The 24,077-nt window shown below is 40.0% G+C and overlaps 1 long non-coding RNA gene and 2 other non-coding genes across 4 annotated transcripts in view; 1 reads left to right on the top strand and 2 right to left on the bottom strand.

Moving 5' to 3' along the window:
- Nucleotides 1-24,077, top strand: part of LOC139765371 (uncharacterized) — a 203,756-nt gene that overhangs the window by 37,525 nt on the left and 142,154 nt on the right. The gene's annotated exons all lie outside the window — the stretch shown is intronic.
- On the bottom strand, nucleotides 15,834-15,905 carry TRNAL-CAA (transfer RNA leucine (anticodon CAA)). Its single transcript has one exon. It is a non-coding gene; the product is annotated as a tRNA-Leu (tRNA).
- On the bottom strand, nucleotides 16,918-16,990 carry TRNAF-GAA (transfer RNA phenylalanine (anticodon GAA)). Its single transcript has one exon. It is a non-coding gene; the product is annotated as a tRNA-Phe (tRNA).

Consider the following 24,077-nt stretch of genomic DNA (forward strand, 5'->3'; position numbering starts at 1 on the left):
CCATCTCTCCTACTTACATACTTATACTTATGTATATCTCGCTTTTTAAACAGGTATTCCCAATCACCAGTCCTTTTTCAGCACATAAATCTACAAGCTCTTCACCATTTCCATTTACAACACTGATCACCCCATGTATACCAATTATTCCCTTAACTGCCACATTACTCACCTTTGCATTCAAATCACCCATCACTATAACCCAGTCTCGTGCATCAAAACCACTAACACACTCATATCTGTGTGTGTATGTGTATGTGTACGTTGAGATGTATAGGTATGTATATGTGCGGCTGTGGACGTCTAAGTATATACATGTGTATTTGGTTGGGTTGGGCCATTGTTTCATCAGTTTCCTTACACTACCTTGCTAATGTGGGAGACAGCGTCAAAGTATATAAGAAAAAAATGTTTTGGAAGGAGGTAGATAGAATATGTAAGACAAGGGAACAAATGGGAACATCAGTGAAGTGGGCTAATGGGGAGGTGATAACAAGTAGTGGTGATGTGAGGAGATGGAGTGAGTATTTTGAAGGTTTGTTGAATGTGTTTGATGATAGAGTGGCAGATATAGGGTGTTTTGGTCGAGGTGGTGTGCAAAGTGAGAGGGTTGAGGAGAATGACTTGGTAAACAAAGAAGAGGTAGTACAAGTTTTGCGGAAGATGAAAGCCGGCAAGGCAACGGGTTTGAATGGTATTGCAGTGGAATTTATTAAAAAAGGTGGTGACTGTGTTGTTGATTGGTTGTTAAGGTTATGTAATGTATATATGACTCATGATGAGGTGCCTGAGGATTGGCGGAATGCTTGCATAGTGCCATTGTACAAACACGAAGGGGATAAGAGTGAATGATGAAATTACAGAGGTACAAGTTTGTTGAGTATTGTTGGAAATTATATGGGAGGGTATTAATTGAGAGGGTGAAGGCATGTACAGAGCATCAGATTCGGGAAGAGCAGTGTTTTTTCAGAAGTGGTAGAGGATGTGTGGATCAGGTGTTTACTTTGAAGAATGTATGTGAGAAATACTTACAAAAGCAAATGGATTTGTATATAGCATTTATGGATCTGGAGAAGGCATATGACAGATTTGATAGAAATGTTCTGTGGGGGTATTAAGAATATATGATGTGGGAGGCAAGTTGTTAGAATCCATGAAAAGTTTTTATCAAGGCTGTAAGGCATGTTTATGTGTAGATAGAGAGGAAAGTGATTGGTTCTCAGTGAATGTTGGTTTGCGGCAGGGGTGCGTGATGTCTCCATGGTTGTTTAATTTGTTTATGGATGAGGTTGTTAGGGAGGTAAATGCAAGAGTTTTAGAAAGTGGGATAAGTATGCAGTCTGTTGTGGATGAGAGAGCTTGGGAAGTGAGTCAGTTGTTGTTCACTGATGATACAGAGCTGGTGGCTGATTTGTGTGAGAAACTGCAGAAGCTGGTGATTGAGTTTGGTTAAGTTTGTGAAAGAAGAAAGCTCAGAGTAAATGTGAATAAGAGCAAGGTTATTAGGTATAGTAGTGTTGAGGGATAAATCAATTGGGAGGTAAGTTTGAATGGAGAAAAACTGGAGGAAGTGAAGTGTTTTAGATATTTGGGAGTGGATTTGGCAGCAGATGGAACCATGGAAGCGGAAGTGAATCATAGGGTGGGGGAGGGGGCAAAAGGTCTGTGAGCATTGAAGAATGTGTGGAAGTCGAGAACGTTATCTTGGAAAGCGAAGATGGGTATATTTGAAGGAATAGTGGTTCCAAGAATGTTATATGGTTGCGGGGTGTGGCCTACAGATTGAGTTGTGCGGAGGAGGGTGGATGTGCTGGAAATGAGATGTTTGAGGTCAATATGTGGTGTGAGGTGGTTTGATCGAGTAAGTAATAATAGGGTAAGAGAGATGTGTGGTAATAAAAAGAGTGTGGTTGAGAGAGCAGAAGAGGGTGTTTTGAAATGGTTTGGTCACATGGAGAGAATGAGTGAGGAAAGATTGACCAAGAGGATATATGTGTCAGAGGTGGAGGGAATGAGGAGAAGTGGGAGACCAAATTGGAGGTGGAAAGATGGAGTGAAAAAGATTTTGAGTGATCAGGGCCTGAACATGCAGGTGGGTGAAAGGCGTGCAAGGAATAGAGTGAATTGGAACGATGTGGTATACTGTGGTCGACGTGCTGTCAGTGGAATGAACCAGGGCATATGATGCGCCTGGGGTAAACCATGGAAAGTTCTGTGAGGCCTTGATGTGGAAAGGGAGCTGTGGTTTCGGGGCATTATACATGACATCTAGAGACTGAGTGTGAATGAATGTAGTCTTTGTTGTCTTTTCCTAGCACTACCTTGCGCACATGCTGGGGGAGGGGATTTTCATTTCATGTGTGGCGGGGTCGCGACGGGAATGAATAGGGGAGAAATAATACTTCCCACGCATTCCTCACATGTCGTAGAAGGCGACTAAAGAGGATGGGAGTGGGGGGCGAGAAACCCTCCCCTCCTTGTATTTTAACTTTCTAATAGGTGAAACAGAAGGAGTCACGCGAGGAGTGCTCATCCTCCTCGAAGGCTCAGATTGGGGTGTCTAAATGTGTGTGGATGTAACCAAGATGAGAAAAAAGAAGAGATAGGTAGTATGTTTCAGGAAAGGAACCTGGATGTTTTGGCTCTGACTGAAACGAAGTTCAAGGGTAAAGGGGAAGAGTGGTTTGGGAATGTCTTGGGATTAAAGTCAGGGGTTAGTGAGAGGACAAGAGCAAGGAAAGGAGTAGCACTAATCCTGAAACAGGAGTTGTGGGAGTATGTGATAGAGTGTAAGAAAGTAAATTCTAGATTGATATGGGTAAAACTGAAAGTTGATGGAGAGAGATGGGTGATTATTGGTGCATATGCACCTTTGCACAAGAAGAAAGATCATGAGAGGCAAGTGTTTTGGGAGCAGCTGAGTGAGTGTGTTAGTGATTTTGATGCACAAGACCGGGTTGCAGTGATGGGTGATTTGAATGCAAAAGTGAGTAATGTGGCAGTTGAGGGAATAATTGGTATACATGGGGTGTTCAGTGTTGTAAATGGAAATGGTGAAGAGCTTGTAGATTTATGTGCTGAAAAAGGACTGGTGATTGGGAATACCTGGTTAAAAAAGCAAGATATACATAAGTATATGGATGTAAGCAGGAGAGATGGCCAGAGAGCGTTATTGGATTATGTGTTAATTGATAGGCGCGCGAAAGAGAGACTTTTGGATGTTAATGTGCTGAGAGGTGCAACTGGAGGGATGTCTGATCATTATCTTGTGGAGGCAAAGGTGAAGATTTGTAAGGGTTTTCAGAAAAGAAGAGAATATTGGGGTGAAGAGAGTGGTGAGAGTAAGTGAGCTTCGGAAGGAGACTTGTGTAAGGAAGTACCAGGAGAGACTGAGTACAGAATGGAAAAAGGTGAGAACAAAGGAGGTAAGGGGAGTGGGGGAGGAATGGGATGTATTTAGGGAAGAAGTGATGGCTTGCGCAAAAGATGCTCGTGGCATGAGAAGCGTGGGAGGTGGGTTGAATAGAAAGGGTAGTGAGTGGTGGGATGAAGATGTAAGATTACCAGTGAAAGGGAAGAGAGAGGCATTTAGACAATTTTTGCAGGGAAAAAATGCAAATGAGTGGGAGATGTATAAAAGAAAGAGGCAGGGGGTCAAGAGAAAGGTGCAAGAGGTGAAAAAGAGGGCAAATGAGAGTTGGGATGAGAGAGTATCATTAAATTTTCGGGAGGATAAAAAGATGTTTTGGAAGGAGGTAAATAAAGTGCGTAAGACAAGGGAGCAAATGGGAACTTCAGAGAAGGGGGCTAATGGGGAGGTGATAACAAGTAGTGGTAATGTGAGCAGATGGAGTGATGTGGATGTGTATGTATATACATGTGTATGTGGGTGGGTTGGGCCATTCTTTCATAAGTTTATGTGCGCTACCTCGCTAATGCGGGAGACAGCGACAAAGTATAATAAATAATTATATCAATATGGTTGACTTTCTGTTGTGTGTTTCAACAACTGGTTTAACTGTATGTCATACTTATTGTCTTGTATTTTATACTATTAGAGGTGAACCAAATATTAGTTCTTTTATGTCAATCGGAGATTCTACTACAACTATAACAAGTCCTAGATTGGAATTGAGAGTAGGGGCTGTAGTAATAAGATCAGTTTTATCATGATTGTTATTCTCAGAGAGATATATAATTTGTTTATTTTCTTGGAAATTTTAGCTTTAGCAGTAAGAAATTTTTGGGGGATCTTGGGATATGTATTCAGTTTTATGAATATAAATTATAGTTTGAAGGCATATGATAGTTGATAGAGATGCTCCGTGGAAGTTATTAAGAGTTTATGGTGTGGGAGGCAAGTTGATAGAAGCAGTGAAAAGTTTTTATCGAGGATGTAAGGGATGTGTATGAGTAAGAAGAAAGGAAAGTGAGTGGTTCCAAGTGAATGTCGGTTTGCAGCAGGGATGCACGATGTCTCCATGGTTGTTTAATTTGTTTATGTGTGGGATTGTTAGGGAGGTGAATGCAAGAGTTTTGGAGAGAGGGGCAAGAATGCAGTCTGTTGTGGATGAGAGGGCTTGGGAAGTGAGTCAGTTGTTGTTCGCTGATGATACAGCATTGGTGGCTGACTAGGGTTAGGAAGTGTAGAAGCTGGTGACTGAGTTTGGTAAAGTGTGTGAAAGAAGAAAGCTGAGAGTAAATGTGAATAAGAGCAAGGTAATTAGGTGCAGTAGGTTTGAGAGACAAGTGAATTGGGAGGTAAGTTTGAATGGAGAAAAACTGGGGAAGTGAAGTGTTTTAGATATCTGGGAGTGGATTTGGCAGCGGATGGAAGTGGAAGTGAGTCACAGGGATAGGGAGGGTGAATGTTCTGGGAGCGTTCAAGCACGTGTGGAAGGCAAGAATATTATCTCAGAAAGCAGAAATGGGTATGTTTGAAGGAATAGTCGTTCCAACAATGTTATTTGGTTGCAAGGCGTGGGCTATAGATAAGGTTATGTGGAAGAGGGTGGATATGTTGGAAATGAGATGTTTGAGGACAATAGGTTGTGTGAGGTGGTTTGATCGAGTAAGTAATGAAATCGTAAGAGAGATGTTTGGTATTAAAAAGAATGTGGTTGAGTGAGCAGAAGAGGTTGTATTGAAATGGTTTGGTCACATGGAGAAAATGAGTGAGGAAAAGTTGACAAAGAGGATATATGTGTCAGAGGTGGAGGGAACGATGAGAAGTGGGAGACCAAATTGGAAGTGGAAGGATGGAGTGAGAAAGATTTTGAGCAATCGAGGACCTGAACATGCAGGATGGTGAAAGGCATGCAAGGAATAGAATGAACTGGAATGATGTGGTATACCGGGGTCGACGTGCTGTCAGTGCATTGAACCAGGGCATGTGAAGTGTCTGGGGTATTGTGTGGCCTGGATATGGAAAGGGAAATGTGGTTTTGGTGCATTATACATGACAGCTAGAGACTGACTGTGAACGAATGTGGCCTCTGTATTCTTTTTCTAGCTCTACCTGGCACTCATGTGGGGGTAGGGGGCTGTCATGTGTGGTGGGGTGGCAACAGGAATGAATAAAGACAGCAGGTATGAATTATGTACATGTGTATATATGTATATGTCTGTGTATGTATATGTATGTATATGTTGAAAAGTGTAGGTATGTATATGTGCGTGTGTGGATGTTTATGTATATACATGTGTATGTGGGTGGCTATGGCCATTCTTCATTTGTTTCCTATCACTGCCTCGCAAACGCAGGCGACAGCGACAAAGTATGATATGAATATGAATAGATAATTTGAAGTCAATTGATCTTTCTTCCATTTCTAGTTTTGTAGATTTGTGATTTTTACTTCATCAGATTGACATTAAAAGTTGGTGCTAAGTAAAAAAAAAAGTTTGATGGGGTTTGATTAGAGTATTTAGGTGGACAGGGAGGTCATAATGTCTTAATAAGAGGCTCTAATTTTATTGAAATAACATAGGATAAGACTTAAATTAAAGTTTTTATGAAAAAAAATGCAGGAGGGTGAAAGGAGGGCAAGGAATAGAGTGAATTGGAGCGATGTGGTATACCGTGGTTGACGTGCTGTCAGTGGATTGAATCAAGGCATGTGAAGCGTCTGGGGTAAACCATGGAAAGCTGTGTAGGTATGTATATTTGCGTGTGTGGACGTGTGTATGTACATGTGTATGGGGGGGGGGGGTTGGGCCATTTCTTTCGTCTGTTTCCTTGCGCTACCTCGCAAACGCGGGAGACAGCGACAAAGTATAAAAAAAAAAAAAAAAAAAAAAAAATGAAAAAAATTGAGTTGATATTGCTTTAATCATGATTTATTACTTGTATGATTTAATTTTTAGAATATTGCATTGAAGCTGCAAATGAGGTTTTGTTTACCTGTGGGTATAAGAATATATTTTTTGAGAGATTGATCTTCATCTTTACATTAGGAATGTAATGTGTTAAAAGTTACACAATGAAAAAGATGTATAAACAGAATTGAAACACTTTGAAAATAAGTTAGAAGCCTTTTTCATTCCACAAATGCTTCATTGGTAGGAAAATGAAATTTCATTGAAATCATGAACAGTGATAAGCCTCTTTTTGGCTTCTACCAAAATTTAATTAGAGGTTAATTAAACCAAAGCTTAGATCGAACCTAAGAACAAATTTTTGCTTTCTAATTGAAGTGAGGTTAGTTAAATATAACACTTTGTGAGTGCAAGTTACATATCATCATTGACTATAACCCCATTGATATCATTCAAGGGCACCGGAATGCCATTCGACATATAGTTCCAATAAAAGATTTAAAAGAAAATAAGTCCCATGGAAGATCATGAGATTAAATTTGATAGGTTTATATTGCATACTAATGGTAGTAATAGTGTAATTTCTGCATCAAAAATTGAAAAAATAGCAGAGATCAGGAAGAACTCTAAAGAAGATGGAATGCGTGCTGATCCTTTAGGATCAAATCCACATTCAAATGGTGATATTTTTTCTTTGCTAGCAATTGCATTTTTTGAATGAATGATGCGACTGATATAAGAGTACAAAAGATGATTAGTGTTACAAAGGAAATAGATAAGATTTATTTATGTATTCATTATACTTTGTTGCTGTCTCCTGCTTTGGCGAGGTAGCGCAAGGAAACAGACGAAAGAATGGCCCAACCCACCCACATACACATGTATATACATACACGTCCACACACAGCACATAAAAATACCTGTACATCACACTCAGCTAGAGAGTGAGTGTGAACTAATGGGGCCTTTGTTGTCTTTTCCTAGCGATACCTCGCACATGAGAGGGGAGGGGGTTATTATTCCATGTGTTGCGAGGTGGCGATTGGAATGAATAAAGGCAGACAGTATGAATTATCTACATGTGTATATATGTATATGTCTGTGTGTGTGTATATATGTATACATTGAAATGTATAGGCGTGTATATTTCTGTGTGTGGACGTGTCTGTATATACATGTGTATGTAGGTGGGTTAGGCCGTTCTTTCTCTGTTCCCTTGCGCTACCTCACTAACGCGGGAGACAGCGACAAAGCAAAATAATAATAAAACATCTCAACGTATACATATATATATACACACACAGACATATACATATAAACACATGTACATAATTCATACTGTCTGCCCTTATTCATTCCCCGTCGCCACCCCGCCACACATGAAATGACAACCCACTCCCCCCACATGTGCACGAGGTAGCCCTAGGAAAAGACAACAAAGGCCACATTCATTCACACTCAGTCTCTAGCTGTTATGTATTATGCATAGAAACCACAGCTCCCTTTCCATATCCAGGGTCCACTGAATTTTCCATGGTTTACCTCAGACACTTCACATGCCCTGGTTCAATCCATTGACAGCACGTTGACCCTGGTATACCACATCATTCCAATTCACTCTATTCCTTGGATGCCTTTCAATCTCCTGCATGTTCAGGCCCCGATCACTCAAAATCTTTTTCACTCCATCTTTCCACCTCCAATTTGGTCTCCCACTTCTCCTCATTCCTTCCACCTCTGACACATATATCCTCTTTGTCAATTTTTCCTCACTCATTCTCTCCATGTGACCGAACCATTTCAAAACACCCTCTTCTGCTCTCTCAACCACACTCTTTTTATTACCACCCATCTCTCTTGCCCTTTCATTACTTACTCGATCAAACCGCCTCACCCCACATATTGTCCTCAAACATCTCATTTCCAGCACATCCACCCTCCTCTACATAACTCTCTTTATAGCCCAAGCATGGTAACGAAATAAAATTGTTGGAACCACTATCCCTTCAAACATAGCCATTTTTCCTTTCCAAGATAATGTTCTCGACTTCCACACATTTTTCAAGGCTCCCAGAACTTCCGCCCCCTCCCCCACCCTATGATTCACATCCGCTTCCATGGTTCCATCCGCTGCCAAATCCACTCCCAGATATCTAAAACACTTCACTTCCTCCAGTTTTTCTCTATTCAAACTTACCTCCCAATTGACTTGTCCCTCAACCCTACTGTACCTAATAACCTTGCTCTTATTCACATTTACTCTCAGCTTTTTTGTTTCACGCACTTTACCAAACTCAGTCACCAGCCTCTGCAGTTTCTCACCCGAATGAGCCACCAGCGCTGTATCATCAGCGAACAACAACTGACTCACTTCCCAAGCTCTCTCATCCACAACAGACTGCATACTTGCCCCACTTTCCAAAACTCTTGCGGTCACCCCCTGACTATGCCATCCATAAACAAATTAAACAACCATTGAGACCACGCACCCTTTCCGGAAACCAACATTCACTGAGAACCAGTCACTTTCCTCTCTTCATACTCCTACACATGCCTTACATCGTTGATAAAAACTTTTCACTGCTTCTAACAACTTGCCTCCCACACCATATATTCTTAATACCTTCCACAGAGCATCTTTATCATCTCTATCATATGCCTTCTCCAGATCCATAAATGCTACATACAAATCAATTTGTATTTCTAAGTACTTCTCACATACATTCTTCAAAGCAAACACCTGATCCACACATCCTCTACCACTTCTGAAACCGCACTGCTCTTCCCCAATCTGATTCTCTGTACATGCCTTCGCCCTATCAATCAATACCCTCCCATATAATTTCCCAGGAATACTCAACAAACTTTTACAGAGATACCTATGTAATTTGAGCACTCACTCTTTTCCCCTTTGCCTTTGTACAATGGCACTATGCAAGCCTTCTGCCAGTCCTCAGGCACTTCACTATGAGTCATACATACTTTAAATATCCTTACCAACCAGTCAACAACACACTCACCTCTTTTCTAATAAATTCCACTGCAATACCATCCAAAATCGCTGCTTTGCTGGCTTTCATCTTCCACAAAGCTTTTACTACCTCCTCTATGTTTACCAAACCATTCTCCCTAACCCTCTCACTTTGCACACCAGCTCGACAAAAACACATTTAACAAACCTTCAAAATACTCTCTGAATCTCCTCACCTCACCACTACTTGTTATTACCTCCCCATTAGCCTCCTTCACCTATGTTCCCATTGGTTTTCTTGTCTTATGCACTTTATTTACCTCTTTTTATTCTCTCTAGAATTTAATGATAATCTCTCACCCCAACTCGCATTTGCCCCTTTTTTCACCTCTTGCACCTTTCTCTTGACCTCCTGCTCTTGCTTTTATACATCTCCCAGTCATTTGCATTGTTTACCTGCAAAAATCGTCCAATACCTCTCTTCTCTTTCACTAATAATCTTACATCTTCATCCCACCACTCACTACCTTTTCCAATCTGCCCTCCTCCCACGCTTCTAATTCCACAAGCATCTTTTGCGCAAGCCATCACTGCTTCCCTAAATACATCCCATTCCTCCCCCACTCCCCTTACATCTTTTGCTCTCACCTTTTTCCATTCTGCACTCAGTCTCTCCTGGTCCTTCTTCACACAAAAAAGTCTCCTTCCCAAGCTCACTTATTCTCACCACTTTCTTCTCCCTAACATTCTCTCTTCTTTTCTGAAAACCTCTACAAATCTTCACCTTTGCCTCCATAAAATAATGATCAGACATCTTTTCAGTTGCACCTCTCAGCACATTAACATCCAAAAGTCTCTTTCACGCGCCTATCAATTAACACGTAATCCAATAACGCTTTCTGGCCATCTCTCCTACTTACATATGTATACTTAAGTATATCTCTTTTTAAACCAGGTATTCCCAATCACTAGTCCTTTTTCAGCACAAACATCTACAAGCTCTTCACCAATTCCATTTACAACACTGAACACCCCATGTATACCAATTATTCCCTCAACTGCCACATTACTCATCTTTGCATTCAAATCACCCATCACTATAACCCGGTCTTGTGCATCCAAACTTCTAACACACTCACTCAGCTGCTCCCAAAACACTTGCCTCTCATGATCTTTCTTCTCATGCCCAGTTGCATATGCACCAATAATCACCCATCTCTCTCCATCCACTTTCAGGTTTACCCATATCAATCTAGAGTTTACTTTCTTACGCTCTATCACATACTCACACCACTCCTGTTTCAGGTATAGTGCTACTCCTTCCCTTGCTCTTGTCTTCTCACTAACCCTTGACTTTACTCCCTAGACATTCTCAAACCACTCTTCCCCTTTACCCTTGAGCTTCGTTTCACTCAGAGCCAAAACATCCAGGTTCCTTTCCTGAAACATACTATCTATCTCTCCTTTTTTCTCATCTTGGTTACATGCACAGACATTTAGACACCCCAATCTGTTATATATATATATATATATATATATATATATATATATATATATATATATATATATATATATATATATATATATATATATATATATATATTTTTTTTTTTTTTTTTTTTTTTCCAAAAGAAGGAACAGAGAATTGGGCCAGGTGAGGGTATTCCCTCAAGGCCCAGTCCTCTGTTCTTAACGCTACCTCGCTAATGCGGGAAATGGCGAATAGTTTGAAAGAAAAGATATATATATATATATATATATATATATATATATATATATATATATATATATATATATATATATATATATATATATATATATATATATATGTATATATATATATATATATATATTTTTTTTTTTTTTTTACTTTGTCGCTGTCTCCCGCGTTTGCGAGGTAGCGCAAGGAAACAGACGAAAGAAATGGCCCAACCCACCCCCATACACATGTATATATACATACGTCCACACACGCAAATATACATACCTACACAGCTTTCCATGGTTTACCCCAGACGCTTCACATGCCTTGATTCAATCCACTGACAGCACGTCAACCCCGGTATACCACATCGCTCCAATTCACTCTATTCCTTGCCCTCCTTTCACCCTCCTGCATGTTCAGGCCCCGATCACACAAAATCTTTTTCACTCCATCTTTCCACCTTCAATTTGGTCTCCCTCTTCTCCTCGTTCCCTCCACCTCCGACACGTATATCCTCTTGGTCAATCTTTCCTCACTCATTCTCTCCATGTGACCAAACCATTTCAAAACACCCTCTTCTGCTCTCTCAACCACGCTCTTTTTATTTCCACACATCTCTCTTACCGTTACGTTACTTACTCGATCAAACCACCTCACACCACACATTGTCCTCAAACATCTCATTTCCAGCACATCCATCCTCCTGCGCACAACTCTATCCATAGTCCACGCCTCGCAACCATACAACATTGTTGGAACCACTATTCCTTCAAACATACCCATTTTTGCTTTCCGAGATAATGTTCTCGACTTCCACACATTCTTCAAGGCTCCCAGAATTTTCGCCCCCTCCCCCACCCTATGATCCACTTCCGCTTCCATGGTTCCATCCACTGCCAGATCCACTCCCAGATATCTAAAACACTTCACTTCCTCCAGTTTTTCTCCATTCAAACTCACCTCCCAATTGACTTGACCCTCAACCCTACTGTACCTAATAACCTTGCTCTTATTCACATTTACTCTTAACTTTCTTCTTTCACACACTTTACCAAACTCAGTCACCAGCTTCTGCAGTTTCTCACATGAATCAGCCACCAGCGCTGTATCATCAGCGAACAACAACTGACTCACTTCCCAAGCTCTCTCATCCCCAACAGACTTCATACTTGCCCCTCTTTCCAAAACTCTTGCATTCACCTCCCTAACAACCCCATCCATAAACAAATTAAACAACCATGGAGACATCACACACCCCTGCCGCAAACCTACATTCACTGAGTGTGTTAGTGGTTTTGATGCACGAGACCGGGTTATAGTGTTGGGTGATTTGAATGCAAAGGTGAGTAATGTGGCAGTTGAGGGAATAATTGGTATACATGGGGTGTTCAGTGTTGTAAATGGAAATGGTGAAGAGCTTGTAGATTTATGTGCTGAAAAAGGACTGACGATTGGGAATACCTGGTTTAAAAAGCGAGATATACTTAAGTATACTTATGTAAGTAGGAGAGATGGCCAGAGAGCGTTATTGGATTACGTGTTAATTGACAGGCGCGCGAAAGAGAGACTTTTGGATGTTAATGTGCTGAGAGGTGCAACTGGAGGGATGTCTGATCATTATCTTGTGGAGGCAAAGGTGAAGATTTGCATGGGTTTTCAGAAAAGAAGAGTGAATGTTGGGGTGAAGAGGGTGGTGAGAGTAAGTGAGCTTGGGAAGGAGACTTGTGTGAGGAAGTACCAGGAGAGACTGAGTACAGAATGGAAAAAGGTGAGAACAATGGAAGTAAGGGAAGTGGGGGAGGAATGGGATGTATTTAGGGAATCAGTGATGGATTGCGCAAAAGATGCTTGTGGCATGAGAAGAGTGGGAGGTGGGTTGATTAGAAAGGGTAGTGAGTGTTGGGATGAAGAAGTAAGAGTATTAGTGAAAGAGAAGAGAGAGGCATTTGGACGATTTTTGCAGGGAAAAAATGCAATTGAGTGGGAGACGTATAAAAGAAAGAGACAAGAGGTCAAGAGAAAGGTGCAAGAGGTGAAGAAAAGGGCAAATGAGAGTTGGGATGAGAGAGTATCATTAAATTTTAGGGAGAATAAAAAGATGTTCTGGAAGGAGGTAAATAAAGTGCGTAAGACAAGGGAGCAAATGGGAACTTCAGTGAAGGACGCAAATGGGGAGGTGATAACAAGTAGTGGTGATGTGAGAAGGAGATGGAGTGAGTATTTTGAAGGTTTGTTGAATGTGTTTGATGATAGAGTGGCAGATATAGGGTGTTTTGGTCGAGGTGGTGTGCAAAGTGCGAGGGTTAGGGAAAATGAGTTGGTAAACAGAGAAGAGGTAGTAAAAGCTTTGCGGAAGATGAAAGCCGGCAAGGCAGCATGTTTGGATGGTATTGCAGTGGAATTTATTAAAAAAGGGGGTGACTGTATTGTTGACTGGTTGGTAAGGTTATTTAATGTATGTATGACTCATGGTGAGGTGCCTGAGGATTGGCGGAATGCGTGCATAGTGCCGTTGTACAAAGGCAAAGGGGATAAGAGTGAGTGCTCAAATTACAGAGGTATAAGTTTGTTGAGTATTCCTGGCAAATTATATGGGAGGGTATTGATTGAGAGGGTGAAGGCATGTACAGAGCATCAGATTGGGGAAGAGCAGTGTGGTTTCAGAAGTGGTAGAGGATGTGTGGATCAGGTGTTTGCTTTGAAGAATGTATGTGAGAAATACTTAGAAAAGCAAATGGATTTGTATGTAGCATTTATGGATCTGGAGAAGGCATATGATAGAGTTGATAGAGATGCTCTGTGGAAGGTATTAAGAATATATGGTGTGGGAGGCAAGTTGTTAGAAGCAGTGAAAAGTTTTTATCGAGGTTGTAAGGCATGTGTACGTGTAGGAAGAGAGGAAAGTGATTGGTTCTCAGTGAATGTAGGTTTGCGGCAGGGGTGTGTGATGTCTCCATGGTTGTTTAATTTGTTTATGGATGGGGTTGTTCGGGAGGTGAATGCAAGAGTTTTGGAAAGAGGGGCAAGTATGAAGTCTGTTGGGGATGAGAGAGCTTGGGAAGTGAGTCAGTTGTTGTTCGCTGATGATACAGCGCTGGTGGCTGATTCATGTGAGAAACTGCAGAAGCTGGTGACTGAGTTTGGTAAAGTGTGTGAAAGAAGAAAGTTAAGAGTAAATGTGAATAAGAGCAAAGTTATTAGGTACAGTAGGGTTGAGGGTCAATTCAATTGGGAGGTGAGTTTGAATGGAGAAAAACTGGAGGAAGTGAAGTGTTTTAGATATCTGGGAGTGGATCTGGCAGCGGATGGAACCATGGAAGCGGAAGTGGATCATAGGGTGGGGGAGGGGGCAAAAATTCTGGGAGCCTTGAAGAATGTGTGGAAGTCGAGAACATTATCTCGGAAAGCAAAAATGGGTATGTTTGAAGGAATAGTGGTTCCAACAATGTTGTATGGTTGCGAGGCGTGGACTATGGATAGAGTTGTGCGCAGGAGGATGGATGTGCTGGAAATGAGATGTTTGAGGACAATGTGTGGTGTGAGGTGGTTTGATCGAGTAAGTAACGTAAGGGTAAGAGAGATGTGTGGAAATAAAAAGAGCGTGGTTGAGAGAGCAGAAGAGGGTGTTTTGAAATGGTTTGGTCACATGGAGAGAATGAGTGAGGAAAGATTGACCAAGAGGATATACGTGTCGGAGGTGGAGGGAACGAGGAGAAGTGGGAGACCAAATTGGAGGTGGAAAGATGGAGTGAAAAAGATTTTGTGTGATCGGGGCCTGAACATGCAGGAGGGTGAAAGGAGGGCAAAGAATAGAGTGAATTGGAGCGATGTGGTATACCGGGGTTGACGTGCTGTCAGTGGATTGAATCAAGGCATGTGTATGGGGGTGGGTTGGGCCATTTCTTTCGTCTGTTTCCTTGCGCTACCTCGCAAACGCGGGAGACAGCGACAAAGCAAAAAAAAAAAAAAAAATATATATATATATATATATATATATATATATATATATATATATATATATATATATATATATATATATATAATCTGCTTTAGTAATATGTATATCCTGGTCTTTTTTTAAGGTGTTAATAGGTCTTTAGGGCAATTAGGTTCCACTGGTTTTGAGCTAGTGGCAAACACTAAAGCCTTACAGATATTGATTTCATCATTAGTGTAATGACTGTATTTCTCTAAATTACAAAAAGACTTTGTGACATGAACACATCTGGCTTCCCTGTTAGAGCACACCCAACTTAAACCGTAGCCTCATGCACACAAGGAATCCTTATTTAGTGCTTTATTAGACATGTAGATCACAAAAGAAGGGTTTGTCTTCTTAGTCCAGTGTGTGTTTGTAATGATTCAACTTACAATTTAGTGACATTTGTAGACTATTGCCTTCATGTCTTAATGTATTCTAGCAATAGTTGGATGGCAACAGCCGTAGCATTGTGTACATTTACCATCCAAAGAGAACGGATGCCCATTGGTTGGTCGACATACTTCCAAACTTTCATACAATAACGCTCCATTACAACTAATTATTCACATACAAACATTATCATCTTGTACATTACAAAACTACGAAACAGAATTAATATATTTCATGTATAAATAAATGTTTCTCTATCACAAATTTCACGATATAAGAAGGCATTCAAATGTATGTTTTGTTTGGGTTAACTAAAGTAAACACAAGAAGGAAATGAGAGCACAGTATAATAACGATTTCAGATAATGTCAAAAACCACAATGGTTTGTTAACATGTAAATTATAATGGATAAATATGCTAAATGTTGTAGAAATATAAAAACATGAAAAAACTAAAAAAAAAAGTTTGCCTGGTGTGAGAATCGAACTCACGACCTTGGGCTTTTGAGGCTCACGCTCTGCCACTGAGCTAACCAGGCGGTAATATAATAAAAAAAAAATCTTCTATTTGAATTGCTAGAAAATCCCGACATTTTCTTGTTTGGCTCTTCCGTCTCCTCCTGGTCTTAGAAAGTGCTGGAGGGGATTATATATATATATATATATATATATATATATATATATATATATATATATATATATATATATATATATATATATATATAGAGTCTGATGGGAAATAACCGGTGTAGATCCAGTTGATCACCAAGGTGAGATGAAGGGTATTCGAGTACATAGTATTCCAATAGTCATTTCCCTATTAGTGGCCATCATATCCTAGCGGTAACGCTCCCGCCTGTTGCACATGGGTCCCGAGTTCGATCGTGACTGTTGGAGGTTTGTATGATATATATAAATATTGTGCTCATAGTTTGTTCATGTATTTAGTTGAGTTTGCCCAAAAAAACATACATTTGAATACGTTCTTATATGTTGAATTTTGTGATGTACAAACATTTATTTATACATGAAATATGTTAATTCTGTTTCGTAATTTTGTAATGTACAAGATGATAATGTTTGTATGTGAATAATTAGTTGTAATGTAGCGTTATTGTATGAAAGTTTGGAAGTATGTCGACCAACAAATGTACACAATGCTACGGCTGCTGCCATCCAGAGAGAACGGATGCCCATCGGTTGGTCGAGATACTTCCAAACTTTCCTACAATAACGCTCCATTACAATTAATTATTCACATACAAACATTATCATCTTGTACATTACAAAATTACGTAACAGAATTAATATATTTCATGTATAAATAAATGTTTCTCTATCACAAATTTCACGATATAAGAAGGCATTCAAATGTATGTTTTTTTGGGTTAACTAAAGTAAACACAAGAAGGAAATGAGAGCACAGTATAATAACGATTTCAGATAATGTCAGAAACCACAATGGTTTGTTAACATGTAAATTATAATGGATAAATAGGCTAAATGTTGTACACATATAAAACATGAAAAAAAAGTAAAAAAAAAAAAGTTTGCCCGGACCAGGGATTGAACCAGGGACCTCTCGATCTTCAGTCGAGCGCTCTCCCGACTGAGCTACCCGGGCCTTAATTATATCAAAAATTTCGGGGGGTATTTATCCTACCCAAAAGTATTTTGTTGTGTTGTGGTGTGATGATGAAGTAGGTGATGTGGTGTAGTTTGTAGCAGTTTGGTGGTGTGATGATGATGAAGTAGGTCATGTGATGTAGCAGAAAGGTGAGGGAATTGGCCATATATCATGGTGGTGTATGGCAAGGTCATATGATCAAACCTTCCCTCTTGTTCACCCCGGAAACTGTTCTTCTGATACTTTTACAGTTTGGGTATGTGTTTGTTATACTAAATATTAACATAAGAATAGTGTAATATTAATGAAAATTATAATATAATAATGATTTAGATTTGTTATAGGTCAAGATGTGTAGTTGAAGCGGAAGAGCGAAATATGGTACAGGTCAGCCATTACTGGGTCGACGACACATACTGAAAATTACGACCTTTATTATTATTATTATACATTCATCTGTGTGTCAGTTGTCTTAAATATTTGTTTTGTTTGTAGAGTAAAACTTGTCTTTCCGATATTATTGTTTCCTTGAGAAATGGTAGTTAATGGAGAGGTTCATAAAGTGTGAGGTCAACATTATGTGATATTTCCAGTAAAGTCGAGGTAGTATTTACCAATGGCGTCTTGATGTTTTATGGTCCTGGCCATAGATTATCACCACCACATAGACTGGCTGACAACTAGCCACAATTGGATATCATAAACCCTTAAACTATGGCTGGTTCCTGGGGCCCTCCAGCCTTCCATACGTTCCTGATAAGATCTTTGTATGTTTTTTTCAGAGAAACAAGACACGTGTGCATCTCTGTAAAGTTACACACACACACACACACAATACTTCTTCAGATAATGTCTGCAATAAAAGGTCAAGCTGAAAAGTTGTTCTATTTCGTAATGGGTTTGACCTTGATATTTGGAATGAATGTTTAGCCTATCTAAATTTGACAGTTGAAGTTATTTATTTGGATGGTGTTTCCAGATTGTAATTTGGAAGGAGTGTCCTGGATGACGAGCCCCAAGATGACCTAAGATTGTTGTACAAGATGGAAAACAATTCCCAAGCTTTTCTTCCATTTCGGTTTCAAGAATGGAATTGAGCCATTTTGTATTTCCTTGCATCTGTATGAAATATTTCTTTAGGTATAACTACTCCATGAATAATTTTCTGTATGTTTTCAGGTAATACTTGGCTTGTGTTTATTTTATTGTGGTACTATGGTACGACAGTCACATTGATGGATATAGCTATTAAGACTTGCAGCACAACACATGATGCTTTCCTCAAGGCACATAACTGGTACCTACACAAGGTCCACAATTATTTTTTAAGCTTATATTTAAGAGACTGGGGAGGGAGCGGGGGCTGGAAATCCTCCCCTCTTGTTTTTTTTTCTTTTTTTTAATTTTCCAAAAGAAGGAACAGAGAAGGGAGCCAGGTGAGGATATTCCCTCAGAGGCCCAGTCATCTGTTCTTAACCCTACCTTCCTAACGCAGGAAATGGCGAATAGTTTGAAAGAAAATATTTAAGAGAAATGATATGACGTACAGTTTGTTGTGCAGCTATGTAGTTGACAAAGGAAAGTGTAATCGGTTTAATTTTCAGTTTGATGAATGCTGGCCTGAACCCTTGCTTGCTTAATTCAAAATGAAGTGCATTAAGAAGTTGCAGCAAATGATGGAGAAGGATTACACTTGAGCATACAGGTGCTTGACCAGGAGGCATCATAATTTGTAGACACTGCCAATCCCTCCTCAGATAAGTCAGCAGAGCCTGCAGTCTCAACCATCTTGTTCAGACCAACAGCCCCAACTATTCCAAGGTCAGACTTAAATGAAACATTTGTTAGTAATAATGTGAAAGGTCTTGTAGCGGTTTAAAACTTTCAGAGCTATGTTATTCATGTTTGTGGTTTTACATAATGAATCAATATTCACAAAGAAATATGTGATTCTTAAGTAGCGAGGGAATGGTCCCAGAGCCCTTTTTTGCACTTCATTGAGAATATAAATTTATCTGCCACTGCTGGCATCATAGCAGAGCAGTTGTATGCTGAACTATACTTAGATTATCATATTGACAAAGTAGTAGGGAAGTGTGCGGTACCATGATTTACATACACACATACAGCAGCCATATGTATGTGTATGTGTGTACATATATGTACACACACAGACATATACATATATACACATGTACATAATTCATACTGTCTGCCCTTATTCATTCCCATCGCTACCCTGCCACACATGAAATGAAAAGCCCCTCCCCCGTTTGTGCGCGAGGTAGCACAAAGAAAAGACAACGAAGGACTTATTTGTTCACACTCAGTCTCTAGCTGTCATGTATAATGCACCAAAATCACAGCTCCCTTTCCACATCCAGACCCCACAAAACTTTCCATGGATTACCCCAGAGGCTTCACATGCCCTGATTCAATCCATTGACAGCAAGTCGACCCCGGTATACCACGTCGTTCCAATTCACTCTATTACGTGCAGGCCTTTCACCCTCCTGCATGTTCAGGCCCCGATCACTCAAAATCTTTTTCACTCCATCTTTCCACCTCCAATTTGGTCTCCCACTTCTCCTCGTTCCCTCCACCTCCGACACATATATCCTCTTGGTCACTCTTTCCTCACTCATTCTCACCATATGCCCAAACCATTTCAAAACACCCTCTTCTGCTCTCTCAACCACGCTCTTTTTATTTCCACACATCTCTCTTACCCTTACATTACTTACTCAATCAAACCACCTCACACCACACATTGCCCTCAAACATCTCATTTCCAGCACATCCACCCTCCTGCGCACAACTCTATCCATAGCCCACGCCTCGCTACCATACAACATTGTTGGAACCACTATTCCTTCGAACATAGCCATTTTTGCTTTCCGAGATGATGTTCTCGACTTCCACACATTCTTCAAGGTTCCCAAGATTTTCGCCCCCTCCCCCACCCTATGATTCACTTCCGCTTCCATGGTTTCATCCGCTGCCAGACCCACTCCCAGATATCTAAAACACTTTACTTCCTCCAGTTTCTCTCCATTCAAACTTACCTCCCAATTGACTTGACCCTCAACCCTACTGTACCTAATAACCTTGCTCTTATTCACATTTACTCTTAACTTTCTTCTTTCTTACACTTTACCAAACTCAGTCACCAGCTTCTGCAGTTTCTCACATGAATCAGCCACCAGCGCTCTATCATCAGCGAACAACAACTGGCCCACTTCCCAAGCTCTCTCAACCCTAACAGACTTCATACTTGCCCCTCTTTCCAAAACTCTTGCATTCACCTCCGTAACAACCCCATCCATAAACAAATTAAACAACCATGGAGACATTACACACCCTTGCTGCAAACCTACATTCACTGAGAACCAATCATTTTCCTCTCTTCCTACACGTACACATGCCTTACATCCTCGATAAAACCTTTTCACTGCTTCTAACAACTTGCCTCCCACACCATATATTCTTAGTGCCTTCCTCAGAGCATCTCTATCAACTCTATCATATGCCTTCTCCAGATCCATAAATGCTACATACAAATCCATTTACTTTTCTAAGTATTTCTCACATACATTCTTTAAAGCAAACACCTGTCACCATGAATCATACATACATTAAATAACCTTACCAACCAGTTAACAATACAGTCACTCCCTTTTTTTAATAAATTCCACTGCAATACCATTCAAACCTGCTGCCTTGCCGGCTTTCATCTTCCGCAAAGCTTTTACTACCTCTTCTCTATTTACCAAATCATTTTCCCTAACCCTCTCACTTTGCACACCACTTCGACCAAAACACCCTATATCTGCCACTCTATCATCAAAGACTTTCAACAAACTTTCAAAATACTCACTCCATCTCCTTCTCACATCACCACTACTTGTTATCACCTCCCCTTTAGCCCCCTTCACTGAAGTTCCCATTTGCTCCCTTGTCTTACGCACTTTATTTACCTCCCTCCAAAACATCTTTTTATTTTCCCTAAAATTTAATGATACTCTCTCACCCCAACTCTCATTTGCCCTCTTTTTCACCTCTTGCACCTTTCTTTTGACCTCCTGTCTCTTTCTTTTATACATCTCCCACTCATTCCCAAACCAACTGTCACAATTTTTTCAGAAGCAATTAAAAGTTGTCACCAAAAACAAAACTATTAAAGAAATGCGGAACAAAAATAAGGGGATTAAAAAACAGCTGCACGTTAATTCATCTGAAATATACAACACCTCTAAAAAGTGGATAGGAAATGCTTCAAGGTATGTGCCTTTACCATAATGTTTTAGACTTTTTTTTTTAGGGGTCTGGTAAATTGTTCAAAGTACAAAAAAAAAAAAAAAATTCAGCAAAAAAGTTTTGTTTTAGGTACCCACTACCAGAGCCCTAAAGCCTACACATTTCTTTGTAACATTTTTGCTTTGACTTTTGTAGGTACATTATAAAGTTGGTTATGCAGAATTTATATGAATGTAGTTTGGATTACCCACACACTAAGTATGTTGAAAGATAAAGCTGGGATGACGAAGACAGAGGAGAAATTATTTTTTGATGGGATGAGTCTTATGGAATATGAATTTTATAATGAGAGAAGAGATTCTATCATTGGGAGGGAAGATTATGGAGAATATGGAAGGTCAGACAATTTGGCAAATAATGCATTAGTAATCATAGTCAAGGAACTAATTAAAAAGTGGAAACATGTATCGTTATTTTCTTTTATGATGGAGTTATGTATAATGATTTTTTAAAAACACTGCTTGAAACCAGTAATGTAAAGTACAGGAAACTGGATTTTGTGTCATATTTACTGTATGTAATCAGGATTCAGTTCATAGATCAGTTATTAGTGTACGGCATGGGCCTGCATTACTTGTCCTATCAAAACAGACCTTTTATCAGTCATCATATTTAATACATTAAAATTTTGATAAAAAGTATGAAAAATAAAGGAAGTTGTATTAAATGAAGAAATCTAAAGAGGAGGGAGTAATGAGAAAAGTAAGTATCATGTCTTTTAAAGAAAGTTGATTGGAATATGTTGAAAAAGCTAATTTTAACCAGACTGAAAAAAAGCAAAGAATTTAATTACTGTGTTGCCTCTTTTGCATCAAAACATAGAGCAGGAACAGTTAATAAGAAAGACAAAAACTGAAATCAAATTTTGGCTTCTTTATCCACATCATAAAGGGAAAAAACCTAGAGGTTGGAAATATATATTACATCCCTGGAGATAGGGGAGAAAGAATACTTCCCACGCATTCCTCACGTGTTGTAAAAGGCAATTAAAGGGGAGAGGAGCAGGGAGCTAGAAACCCTCCCCTCCTTGTATTTTAACTTTCCAAAGGGGAAACAGAAGAAGGAGTCACGCGGGGAGTGCTCATCCTCCTCGAAGGCTCAGATTGGTGTCTAAATGTGAGCGTGGATGTAACCAAGATGAGAAAAAAGGAGAGATAGGTAGTAGTTTGAGGAAAGGAACCTGAATGTTTTGGCTCTAAGTGAAACAAAGCTTAAAGGTAAATGGTAAGAATGGTTTGGGAATGTCTTGGGAGTAAAGTCAGGGGTTAGTGAGAGGACAAGAGCAAGGGAAGGAGTAACACTACTTCAGAAACAGGAGTGGTGGGAGTATGTGATAGAGTGTAAGAAAGTAAACTCTAGATTGATATGGGTAAAACTGAAAGTTGATGGAGACAGATGGGTGATTATTGGTGCATAATGCACCTGGGCACGAGAGGAAAGATCATGAGAGGAAAGTGCTTTGGGAGCAGCCGAGTGAGTGTGTTAGCAGTTTTGATGCATGAGACCAGGTTATAGTAATGGGTGGTTTGAATGCAAAGGTGAGTAATGTGGAGGTTGAGGGAATAATTGGTGTACATGATGTGTTCAGTGTTCTAAATGGAAATGGTGAAGAGCTTGTAGATTTATGTGCTGGAAAAGAAGTGGTGATAGGGAATACCTGGTTTAAAAAGAGAGATATACATAAGTATACTTATGTAAGTAGGACAGTTGACCAGAGAGCATTATTGGATTACGTAGTAATTGATAGGCGCACTTAAGAGAGACTTTTGGATGTTAATGTGCTGAGAGGTGCAACTGGAGGGATGTCTGATCATTATCTTGTGGAGGTGAAGGTGAAGATTTGTAGAGGTTTTCAGAAAAGAAGAGAAAATGCTGGGGTGAAGAGAGTGCTGAGAGTGAGTGAGTTTGGGAAGGAGGCTTGTATGAGGAAGTGCCAGAAGAGACTGAGTACAGAATGAAAAAAGGTGAGAACAAAGGATGTAAGGGGAGTCGGGGAGGAATGGGGTGCATTTAGGGAAGTAGTGATGGCTTGCGCAAAAGATGCTTGTGGCATGATAAGTGTGGGAGGTGGGCAGATTAGAAAGGGTAGTGAGTGGTGGGATGAAGAAGTAAGATGATTAGTGAAAGAGACGAGAGAGGCATTTGGACGATTTTTGCAGGGAAATAATGCAAATGAGTGGGAGATGTATAAAAGAAAGGCAGGAGGTCAAGAGAAAGGTGCAAGTGGTGAAAAAGAGGGCAAATGAGAGTTGGGATGAGAGAGTATCATTAAATTTTAGGGAGAAAGAATACTTCCCACGTATTCCCTGCGTGTCGTAGAAGGCGACTAAAAGGGAAGGGAGTAGGGGGCTGGAAATCCTCCCCTCTCTCTTTTTTTTTTTTTTATTTTCCTAAGGAAGGAACAGAGAAGGGGGCTGGATGAGGATGTTTCCTCAAAGGCCCAGTCCTCTGTTCTTAACGCTACCTCGCTGACGCGGTAAATGGTGAATAGTATGAAAGAAAGAAAAAAAAGATGCTTTGGAAGGAGGTAAGTAAAGTGCGTAAGACAAGGGAATCAATGAGAATATCAGTGAAGGGGGCTAATGGGGAGGTGATAACAAGTAGTGGTGATGTGAGAAGGGGATGGAGTGAGTATTTTGAAGGTTTGTTGAATGTGTTTGATGATAGAGTGGCAGAAGGAGATGGAGTGAGTATTTTGAAGGTTTGTTGAATGTGTTTGATGATAGAGTGGCAGAAGGAGATGGAGTGAGTATTTTGAAGGTTTGTT

This window comes from Panulirus ornatus, chromosome 54, assembly GCF_036320965.1.
Source record: "Panulirus ornatus isolate Po-2019 chromosome 54, ASM3632096v1, whole genome shotgun sequence".
Taxonomy (NCBI): domain Eukaryota; kingdom Metazoa; phylum Arthropoda; class Malacostraca; order Decapoda; family Palinuridae; genus Panulirus; species Panulirus ornatus.